The following is an 11,079-nucleotide window of genomic DNA, read 5'->3' as shown; positions in this document are numbered from 1 at the left end:
AAATCAGTTGCAGCAATAGACACAGAAATGGCAGAGATAGTGCAATCATTGAAGACATTAAAACAGGTATCATAAATAGGCATAACTGCTGAAGAATACAAAAGAAACGTGGGTGAGCATAGTGAGGATAAAATGGAAGATATAATAAACAACAAAACTAAATTTCCAGAGGAGAAAAATAAAATTAAAATTAGTGGACTTCCCTGCTGGTCTAGTGGCTTAGACTCTTTGCTTCCAATGCAGGGGCCCCGGGTTCCGTGCTTGGGAGAGAACTAGATCCCACATGCCGCAAGTAGGAGTTGATATTCTGCAGCTGAAGATCTCACAGGCTGCAGCCAAAAGATTCCGCAAGCTGCAACAAAGACCTGGGGTAGTCAAATAAATAAATAAATAAATATATTTTAAAAAATTAAAATTAAATTGAATGGGATTAATGACAAATTGGATAATACTGGAGAAAATATTAGTGAACCTGAAGTAATAGGAAGCGCATTTATCCAAACTGAAGCAGAGAAAAAAAGACTGAAAAATAAAAAACAAAACCAGCAGAGCTTAGTGATCTGTGGGACATCAAATGATCTAAAATATAACAATTTGAGTCTCAGAACTGTTAAAGGGGAGTCTTCAGGTGAAAGCTTTTAAAAATCACTTTTTCCCTTTTATGAGCTACAAGTCTCCTTCTTTAAAATGACATGTCAGCTTTTTGTCATGTCATGTATTATTGTTATATTTTAACAGTATAGTTCGTGGGACTTCCCTTGTGGGCCAGGGGTTAAGACTCTGCGCTCACAATTCTGAGGACATGGGTTTGATACCTGGCCACATGCTGGCATTAAAGATCCCACATGCTACAACCAAGACCCAGTGCAACCAAGTAAATAAATATTTTTTTTTTAATTACAGTTTGTAGAAATCTAAATGATTTTCTTAGTAATATCTTGACCCAGTACCAATGATAATCTTTTATTTCCAGTGGGATAATCAAAGCTTATCTTGATATCTTGGAATTCTATATGAATAGCAAAGATAGATATATGTAAAGTATAGGCGGCCCTTGAGATAATCTGGAATCCTCTTTTGATGTAGGGACCAAAATGTCATATATATTTCAACTGTGTTTATTTTAATTGTAGATAACTCTAACCTCTAGTATAGAATTCTACTTTAATAAATACAAATATTTTTGTCTTAATGATTTGTGAACTAAAACATACAAAAGTCAATCAAGAAGAATTTGTATAAATCACATTTTATTTAGATAACATTTAATTAAGTTGATTATTGTGACGATTAATTTTATGTTTCAATTGACTAGGCTATAATGACTAGTTGTTTGAGCAAGCCCAAGTCTAGACATTGCTATAACAGTATTGTGTAGAATGATTAAAATTTGCAACAGCTGACTTTAAATGGATTACCAACCATAACATGGGTGGGCCTCATCCAATCAGTTGTAGGCTTCTAAAGCACAGATTGAGGTTTCCTGGAAAAAGAATTCTGCCCTAAGATTCAAACACAGTTTCTAACCTGCCCCACATATAGATAGATAGATAGATACACGTATATGTATATATATAAATGTGTCAAATGCTGAACATTTAAACTTACCCAGAATTTCAAAACAAAGTTTTCTATAGATTCAGGAAACTTTCAATTGTCTTAATTTGTATTAGAACTAACTCACAAAATATCAAGTTTTATATACACAAGCACAATATGTTCCACTTGAAACCTCATGTTTTTCATTATATTGACATAAATTTCACTATTTAATTTTAGTATACAATTCAGAATCTGTGCATGCCATTAAACATACAATATCCCAATTCCCAATTTGGTATTTTTTTAGTAAATGTACTTGTCACTACTGATAAAACTAGTAATACTATATTTCTTTAAAAATCAGGATAAAAATTTAAGTCTCCTAGATTCTTTGTAGACTATTTTATATCTTTAGATATTAAAATATGTGTAATACAAAATATCCAAATTTGGAATGTTAGAAAAAAATCCTGGAATTCATAAATCATCTTTCTACTTTCTGCCAAAAGGGATGGGGGAGGCTGGGTTTAATTCCTATCTTTATAAAACCAGAAATTTTATTTTAAACTAGATAATATTTAGAACTATCATTTTTTTCCTCCTTTATTTCTTTGAAGTTCTTTGCCTAGTTTCTATCTTTGAAGTCCCTTTGAAGTGCCTATTCTTTTACTGTCACCTATAATGTTTCTTTTTTATATTTTGAGCTTACATCTGATTTTAGAAAAAACATATTGTTTTCAAACATTTATTTTACACCACTTTTAGCTTCAAATACATTCACAGTCCCCCTGTTCCTCCCCATTTTTGGATAAAAGCAATTTCAAGTACAATAGTCAGCCTCCGATTCTTTTTATTTCATGTATTTAACCAATCAAACCTTCTAATTAAATCATGTTTGGAATACACAAGTGTCAGATAATTGTTCTTGAGCCCTGAGATCTCTGAATACCATTTTGAGTTCAATAGACTTCTACTATGTCTGTGTGATTCACAGCCTTGTAAGCTCTTTTTGGATAGAATAGAAACTTGTATCTGTGTAACAGATTACCTCACACTATAAAACAGAGTCTAAACATTTATAAATATTTAAAATTCATCAACTGCTCACTCACTGCCTTCTGCTTCACTGGGATTCTTTATTTCAAACATGGGCAATTCTTTACTCTTTGTAGTCTAGGCTTATTCTGACTTTTAATTTCTGAAATACTAAGCTTTAGACCATGAGGAAATTAATTTCAGTACATCTGACCTCTTCTGGGGAGATGTCTTTAGTCCATTTAAGATAGGTGGGACAACTCCAGTGGAACACAGCACTTTTATAAGACCTGCTGCTGCTGCTAAGTCACTTCAGTTGTGTCTGACTCTGTGCAACCCCATAGATGGCAGCCAACCAGGCTCCCCCATCCTTGGGATTCTCCAGGCAAGAACACTGGAGTGGGTTGCCATTTCCTTCTCCAATGCATGAAAGTGAAAAGTGAAAGTGAAGTCACTCAGTCGTGTCCGACTCTTAGCGACCCCATGGACTGCAGCCTACCAGGCTCCTCCGTCCATGGGATTTTCCAGGCAAGAGTACTGGAGTGGGGTGCCATTGCCTTCTCCGTTTATAAGACCTATATCCTGGTAATTCTGGACTTCCCGGGTGGCACTAGTGGTAAAGAACCAGCCTGCCAATGCAAGAGACATAAGAGATACAGGTTCAATCCCTGGGTTGGGGAGATCCCCGGTAGAGGGCATGGCGACCTACTCCTAGTATTCTTGCCTGGAGAATCCTCATAGACAGAGGAACATGGCGGGTTACAGTCCACAGGGGCCCAAAGAGTAGGACATGACTGAAGTGACTTAGCGCGCACGCATCCTGGTAATTCTACTTCTATTATTTTTATGATGTTTGCTAGGATATTCAGGCCAGCTTCTCCTCAAAGTGGAAAGCAAATAGGAAAAAAGTACCAGGGATTAACTAGTGTGGCTAGGGTCATGTGCAGTTCTTGAAAGGGACTGTCTCTGGTTCAGAGGACTGGGAAAGCCTCAGCCTTGGTTTTACACCCAGGCCTGCGGAGTGAGGGTTGTGAGGACAGAAGTCAGCTGCTACAAGGGAGGGAGAAGTGGTGTTGATTTTAAAGTCACTACCTGTAGACTGAAAGGAAGTACTCAATCTAAGCTGCTTTTGCATAAATCCCATAGCATTATTCCCATCAAGATTTCCAGGGACCTGAGCTTTGTAACACTTACTTTGCTGACTATTCAAGTGCCATAGTCACAGGAAGGAGACCCTGCTTTTACCAATAGTTCTGCTACCCAGCATGGAAAGGATTAGCTAGGAAATAGTTGGTCACAATAACTGGAAAATGAAAGCATTCCATGTTTGTTCCCAAATGCGCTGAGATATCTTTATCACACCTGTTATGGTCCTTTATAACCAAATTCAGAAATTATAGTTTTGTCACACATGCATGAAGGTGACGCTGATTGCCTCATTTCCAAGTGGAGGTACTGCTCTGTTGAAAGGAGTCCATATTGAGCCAAAGGATGCAGTTTCAGTAAAGAGGAGCCGTGAAAGTAATGTGCTTTGTATCCGGTTGCTCACTTTTAGTCCTTTTTGTTATTACAAATTTGTGGAGAAAAAAGAGAAACTCTGCAATGTGGTTTTCCTCTATTACAAATGTTCTCGTCTGTAGCCTCCACAGACGCATGTTTGCGGCTCTGCTAGTGTGATTGTGAAGCTCATTTCACAATGTATAACATAACAAAACATGTACAGATATATACATTTTCTATTTGTCAATTATACCAATAAAGCTGAAGAAGAGTTCCCATAAGGTGTGCATGACAGGCAGCAATGCTACGCCTTAGTCTTCTTCACTGTGCAGAATCTTAGATCAACCTGTTTGATATTATAAACATTTTCAAATTTTTTTCCTCCATGAGCTCCAGAAATGTCATGGTCTCATAAATGGTTGTGCTCCGTCACTAAATCGTGTCTGACTCTTTGCAACCCCATGGACTGTAGCTGCCAGGCTCCTCTGTCCATCGAATTTTCCAGGTGAGAATACCGGAGTGGGTCACCATTTCCTTCTCCATCATAAGTATTTAGTCAGAAGTTAATATCATCATCAGAGAATGAATGTAACCACACTGCATTCATATAATTTCAGCATAAAAACAAATAAAATTAGAATTTCTGACTGGCCTTGGCTGCAGAATTATAAATGTGCAATTCCTGTTTGGCTTTTGAAATATTTAGATTAGTTTCTCTATCGCTGCTACAGTTTTCAAGACCTCCTAGCCAGAAATGATTGATCCACTGGAAACTTCCATTTTACATCAGAAAAAGTAAAAATGTAGGGGAAGTATGGAATTGACATTAAAACAAATTGACATTAAAGCTCAGTATTCTTTGTTCCATAGCTCATTTGCATTTAAAAAAGAAGGCTTCAAGTAATTAATTTTAAAAGTCACAAAGAATATATTTCTAGTATTGGAGTTTTAGGCAGTTTTTTACTCTACTTTCATCCATACCTCTAGGGAACCTAGACTCCACACTGGAGACTTCACATATGGGGAGGGGTGTCAGGAGAGGGAAGGAGAGAGATAGGAGAAGATAACTATTTCATATCTCCTATTCCTTAATTTTTCAATTCAACTCAACTCAAACATTCATGGCAGGCTTACGGTACATGGAGAATTTTTTGACTCTGGAGATACAAACAAATTAGACCTGGACTTGACTTTTAGGTGCCTAAAATCCAGCATAGGAGTGTGGTTTATTTATATATATGTCTAATTGTTTTTATTCTAGAAAACCTAGCATGTGAGATGAAATAATTTACAATGCTGTAGTCACGTATTGGTCAGGAAAGGTGGCTAATATCTTGGAGTCCTTTGGAATTTCTTCCACTGTCAGGATCATTGTAAACAGTTTACCGCAGCTGGAACCAGCTTCTGTCCTTTCCAGAACCACTACACTATTTTTAGCTTAGACTGGAAATCTTCCTGTACCACTCCTGGCCAAGGTTCCAGCTGCTTTGTGTTTGCTCATTTCAATATTCTATTAACTTTTCTTTGGCATCGCAGAAAACTCCAGAACAGTTTACTCTTTGCACTATAACAAAAAATACGGTGAAGGTTTAGGCTTGTATTATGCTGCAGTCGCACAATACCAGTATTTCCTGAATGCCTAAGTCAGGTCTCTGGGATATGCTGATGAATATAACAGGCAAAGATTCCTGCCCTCATGGAACATATACTCCAATTATAACATATAATAAAAAATCCAAAATAACCGAGGCTCGAAAGAACATAACTTTTTTTCTCATGTAAAATAAGTCCAGATTTAGTCAGTCCAGGTCTCCATTGGTGGCTCCATTGTTGCTAAGGTTCTTGATCCCTTCACTGTCTGTTCTTCCCTCAGCCTGATCTCATAGCTTTGATCCTCAGAATCACCTCATAATCAGAAAGTGGCTGACGTAGTCCAGCCATCATATCCACATTCTAGGAGGCAGGAGGGCAGGGAGTGAAGGCAAAAGACCGTGACTTCATGTTAACCAGGTCTTTAAAAGTAGCTTTCCTAGAAGCCTCACCCAATTATGTCCACTTACAGAAGGGCTATCCACCAGGGGGGCTGGAAACTGTAGCTTTAAACATGGCCCATAAGCACAGCCAACAATTTAGGGGTTTTGTTATCAGGGAAGAAGGAAAGAATGTACGTAGGATAAGCAACTGTCTTTGTCATGTCTATCTTAATCTTCAATATAATGTGTGTGCATGTGTATATATTTATCTATAAATAGATGACAGCTAGGTAGGTAGATAGATGGATAGATGTACAAGGAGAAATTTTAGAGCATCATAAAGGGGAATTATCACATGTATGTAGTGCTTTGCAGTTGTTGTAAGTACTCTTGTAAAAAATCATATATATAAAACTTAACTTTAACTATTAGACTTCTACCTATTTTCAAATTTTTACAGTACTGATAATCCCACGTCATTATTATTTAAGAAGTGTGGGTTATGAGCTGTCACTTATTTAATTAAATGAAATCCACTATTCTTAGTTCTCAAAATAATCTGCAAATTTTATACTTTATTAATAATCTCAATCAAAAAGATCTCAACTGATTTTTTAAATAAGAGAAGGGAAAAAAAAAGAACTTCTCTGAGAGGTCATGTATTTAGTTCAGGTAAAACAATGTGTGTCCTTAAATCTTAATTCAAGGCCTCTTAATGATGCCTCAATCATCGAAAAAGCAAGGGAGTTCCAGAAAAACATTTATTTCTGCTTTATTGACTATGCCAAAGCCTTTGACTGTGTGGATCACAATAAACTGTGGAAAATTCTGAAAGAGGTAGGAATACCAGACCATGTGATCTGCCTATTGAGAAATTTGTATGAAGGTCAGGAAGCAACAGTTAGAACTGGACATGGAACAACAGACTGGTTCCAAATAGGAAAAGGAGTACGTCAAGGCTGCATATTGTCACCCTGCTTATTTAACTTCTATGCAGAGTACATCATGAGAAACGCTGGGCTGGAAGAATCACAAGTTGGAATCAAGATTTCCGGGAGAAATATCAATAACTTCAGATATGCAGATGACACCACCCTTATGGCAGAAAGTGAAGAAGAACTCAAAAGCCTCTTGATGAAAGTGAAAGTGGAGAGTGAAAAAGTTGGCTTAAAGCTCAACATTCAGAAAACGAAGATCATGGCATCTGGTCCCATCACTTCATGGGAAATAGATGGGGAAACAGTGGAAACAGCGTCAGACTTTATTTTTCTGGGCTCCAAAATCACTGCAGATGGTGACTGCAGCCATGAAATTAAAAGATGCTTACTCCTTGGAAGGAAAGTTATGACCAACCTAGATAGCATATTGAAAAGCAGAGACATTACTTTGCCAACAAAGGTCCGTCTAGTCAAGGCTATGGTTTTTCCAGTGGTCATGTATGGATGTGAGAGTTGGACTGTGAAGAAGGCTGAGCGCCAAAGAATTGATGCTTTTGAACTGTGGTGTTGGAGAAGACTCTTGAGAGTCCCTTGGACTGCAAGGAGATCCAACCAGTCCATTCTAAAGGAGATCAGCCCTGGGTGTTCTTTGGAAGGAATGATGCTAAAGCTGAAACTCCAGTACTTTGTCCACCTCATGCGAAGAGTTGACTCATTGGAAAAGACTCTGATGCTGGGAGGGATTGGGGGCAGGAGGAGAAGGGGACAACAGAGGATGAGATGGCTGGATGGCATCACTGACTCAATGGACATGAGTCTGAGTGAACTCCGGGAGTTGGTGATGGACAGGGAGGCCTGGTGTGCTGCGATTCGTGGGGTCGCAAAGAGTCGGACACGACTGAGTGACTGAACTGAACTGAACTGAACGGAATGATGTAGCAGGGCAGTGAGAGTGCAGTCAGTTTCTCCCTTTCCTCTTTACTGTACCCTGTAGCCCCAGGAAGATACGCACGGCTCAAAAGCAGTGGGTATAATGGTGAGAGCTCTGTGCAGAAGATAACTCTTAGTTCTGGCTCAGTCAGGAAAGAGCTGACTTCCTTTCTTTTGGCCTAAGTGTCCTAATTTGTAAAATGAAGGTGATTAAGTTCAATTACTGTCTCAGCATTTTGTTTAACTGTTAGAATAATCACTAAATAACTTTTTGAAAAGATTCTGAATTTGTACTATCTTTCTCTTTCTCTCTCTTTTTTGTCTTAGAAAGATTTTTGATTGAAGATAGGCATCAGTTCAGTTCAGTTCAGTTGCTCAGTCGTGTTCGACTCTTTGCAACCCCAATGAATCCCAGCACGCCAGGCCTCCCTGTCCAGCACCATCTCCTGGAGTTCACTCAAACTCACGACCATCAAGTCAGTGATGCCATCCAGCCATCTCATCCTCTGTCATGCCCTTCTCCTCCTGCCCCCAATCCCTCCCAGCATCAGTCTTTTCCAATGAGCCAACTCTTCGCATGAGGTGGACAAAGTACTGGAGTTTCAGCTTTAGCATCATTCCTTCCAAAGAACACCCAGGGCTGATCTCCTTTAGAATGGACTGGTTGTATCTCCTTGCAGTCCAAGGGACTCTCAAGAGTCTTCTCCAACACCACAGTTCAAAAGCATCAATTCTTTGGCGCTCAGCTTTCTTCACAGTCCAACTCTCACATCCATACATGACCACTGGAAAAACCATAGCCTTGACTAGACGGACCTTTGTTGGCAAAGTAATGTCTCTGCTTTTGAATATGCTATCTAGGTTGGTCATAACTTTCCTTCCAAGGAGTAAGCGTCTTTTAATTTCATGGCTGCAGTCACCATCTGCAGTGATTTTGAAGCCCCAAAAAATAAAGTCAGCCACTGTCTCCACATCTATTTCCCATGAAGTGATGGGACTAGATGCCATGATCTTCGTTTTCTGAATGTTGAGCTTTAAGTCAACTTTTTCACTCTCCTTTTTCACTTTTATCAAGAGGATTTTGAGTTCCTCTTCACTTTCTGCCATAAGGGTGGTGTCATCTGCATATCTGAAGTTATTGATATTTCTCCTGGCAATCTTGATTCCAGCCTGTGCTTCTTCCAGCCCAGCGTTTCTCATGATGTACTCTGCATAGAAGTTAAATAAGCAGGGTGACAATATGCAGCCTTGACGTACTCCTTTTCCTATTTGGAACCAGTCTGTTGTTCCATGTCCAGTTCTAACTGTTGCTTCCTGACCTGCATATAGGTTTCTTAAGAGGCAGGTCAGGTGGTCTGGTATTCCCATCTCTTTCAGAATTTTCCACAGTTTATTGTGATCCACACAGTCAAAGGCTTTGGCATAGTCAATAAAGCAGAAATAGATATTTTTCTGGAACTCTCTTGCTTTTTCCATGATCCAGCGGATGTTGGCAATTTGATCTTTGGTTCCTCTGCCTTTTCTAAAACCAGCTTGAACATCTGGAAGTTAACGGTTCATGTATTGCTGAAGCCTGGCTTGGAGAATTTTGAGCATTACTTTACCAGCGTGTGAGATGACTGCAATTGTGCAGTAGTTTGAGCATTATTTGGCATTGCCTTTCTTTGGGATTGGAATGAAAACTGACCATTTCCAGTCCCATGGCCACTGCTGAGTTTTCCAAATTTGCTGGCATATTGAGTGCAGCACTTTCACAGCATTATCTTTCAGGATTTGAAATAGCTCAACTGGAATTCCATCACCTCCACTAGCTTTGTTTGTAGTGATGCTTTCTAAGGCCCACTTGACTTCACATTCCAGGATGTCTGGCTCTAGGTGAGTGATCATACCATCGTGGTTATCTTGGTCATGAAGATCTTTTTCGTACATTTCTTCTGTGTATTCTTGCCACCTCTTCTTAATATTTTCTGCTTCTGTTAGGTCCATACCATTTCTGTCCTTTATCGAGCCCATCTTTGCATGAAATGTTCCCTTGGTATCTCTAATTTTCTTGAAGACATCTCTAGTCTTTCCCATTCTGTTGTTTTCCTCTATTTCTTTGCATTGATGCCTGAGGAAGGCTTTCTTATTTCTTCTTTCTATTCTTTGAAACTCTGCGTTCAGTTGCTTATATCTTTCCTTTTCTCCTTTGCTTTTTGCTTCTCTTCTTTTCAGAGCTGTTTGTAAGGCCTCCCCAGACAGCCATTTTGCTTTTCTGCATTTCTTTTCCATGGGGATGGTCTTGATCCCTGTTTCCTGTACAATGTCACAAACCTCAGTCCATAGTTCATCAGGCACTCTATCAGATCTAGTCCCTTAAATCTATTTCTCACTTCCACTGTATAATCATAAGGGATTTGATTTAGGTCATACCTGAATGGTCTAGTCGTTTTCCCTACTTTCTTCAATTTAAGTCTGAATTTGGCAATAAGGAGCTCATGATCTGAGCCACAGTCAGCTCCTGGTCTTGTTTTTGCTGACTGTATAGAGCTTCTCCATCTTTGGCTGCAAAGAATATAACCAATCTGATTTCGGTGTTGACCATCTGGTGATGTCCATGTGTAGAGTCTTCTATTGTGTTGTTGGAAGAGGGTGTTTGCTATGACCAGTGCATTCTCTTGGCAAAATTCTATTAGCCTTTGCCCTGCTTCATTCCATATTTTAGTCTATTCAGGCTGCTATAAAAAAATACTGCAGATTAGGTTGCTTGAACTACAACCATTTATTTTCTCACAGTTCTAGAAGTTCATGATCAAGGTGCTGGCAAATTTAGTTTCTGGTGAGAAGATCTCTTTCCTGCTTGTAAATGGCCACCCTCTTGCTGTACCCTCACACAGCTATTCCTCACTGTATGCACAGAGAACAAAGAACACTGATGTGTTTTCCTCTTCTTATAAGGACTCCAATCCTTTTGGATTAGGGCCCCACCCTTACAACTTCATTTAACCTTAATCACCTTTAAAGGATCCATCTCCAAATTTGGTCACATTAAGAGTTGGGGTTTCCACGTAAAAAGTGGTGTGGGGAGAAGGGGAGACACAATTAAGACCACCACAATAGTAAAACAGAGAGCAACGTTTTACCATCATTTCCTGATAATTGTGACAGTGCAGTAGATGAAA

This window comes from Bubalus bubalis, chromosome 10 (genome assembly GCF_019923935.1).
Source record: "Bubalus bubalis isolate 160015118507 breed Murrah chromosome 10, NDDB_SH_1, whole genome shotgun sequence".
NCBI lineage: Eukaryota > Metazoa > Chordata > Mammalia > Artiodactyla > Bovidae > Bubalus > Bubalus bubalis.
This window is presented reverse-complemented; position numbering follows the sequence as displayed.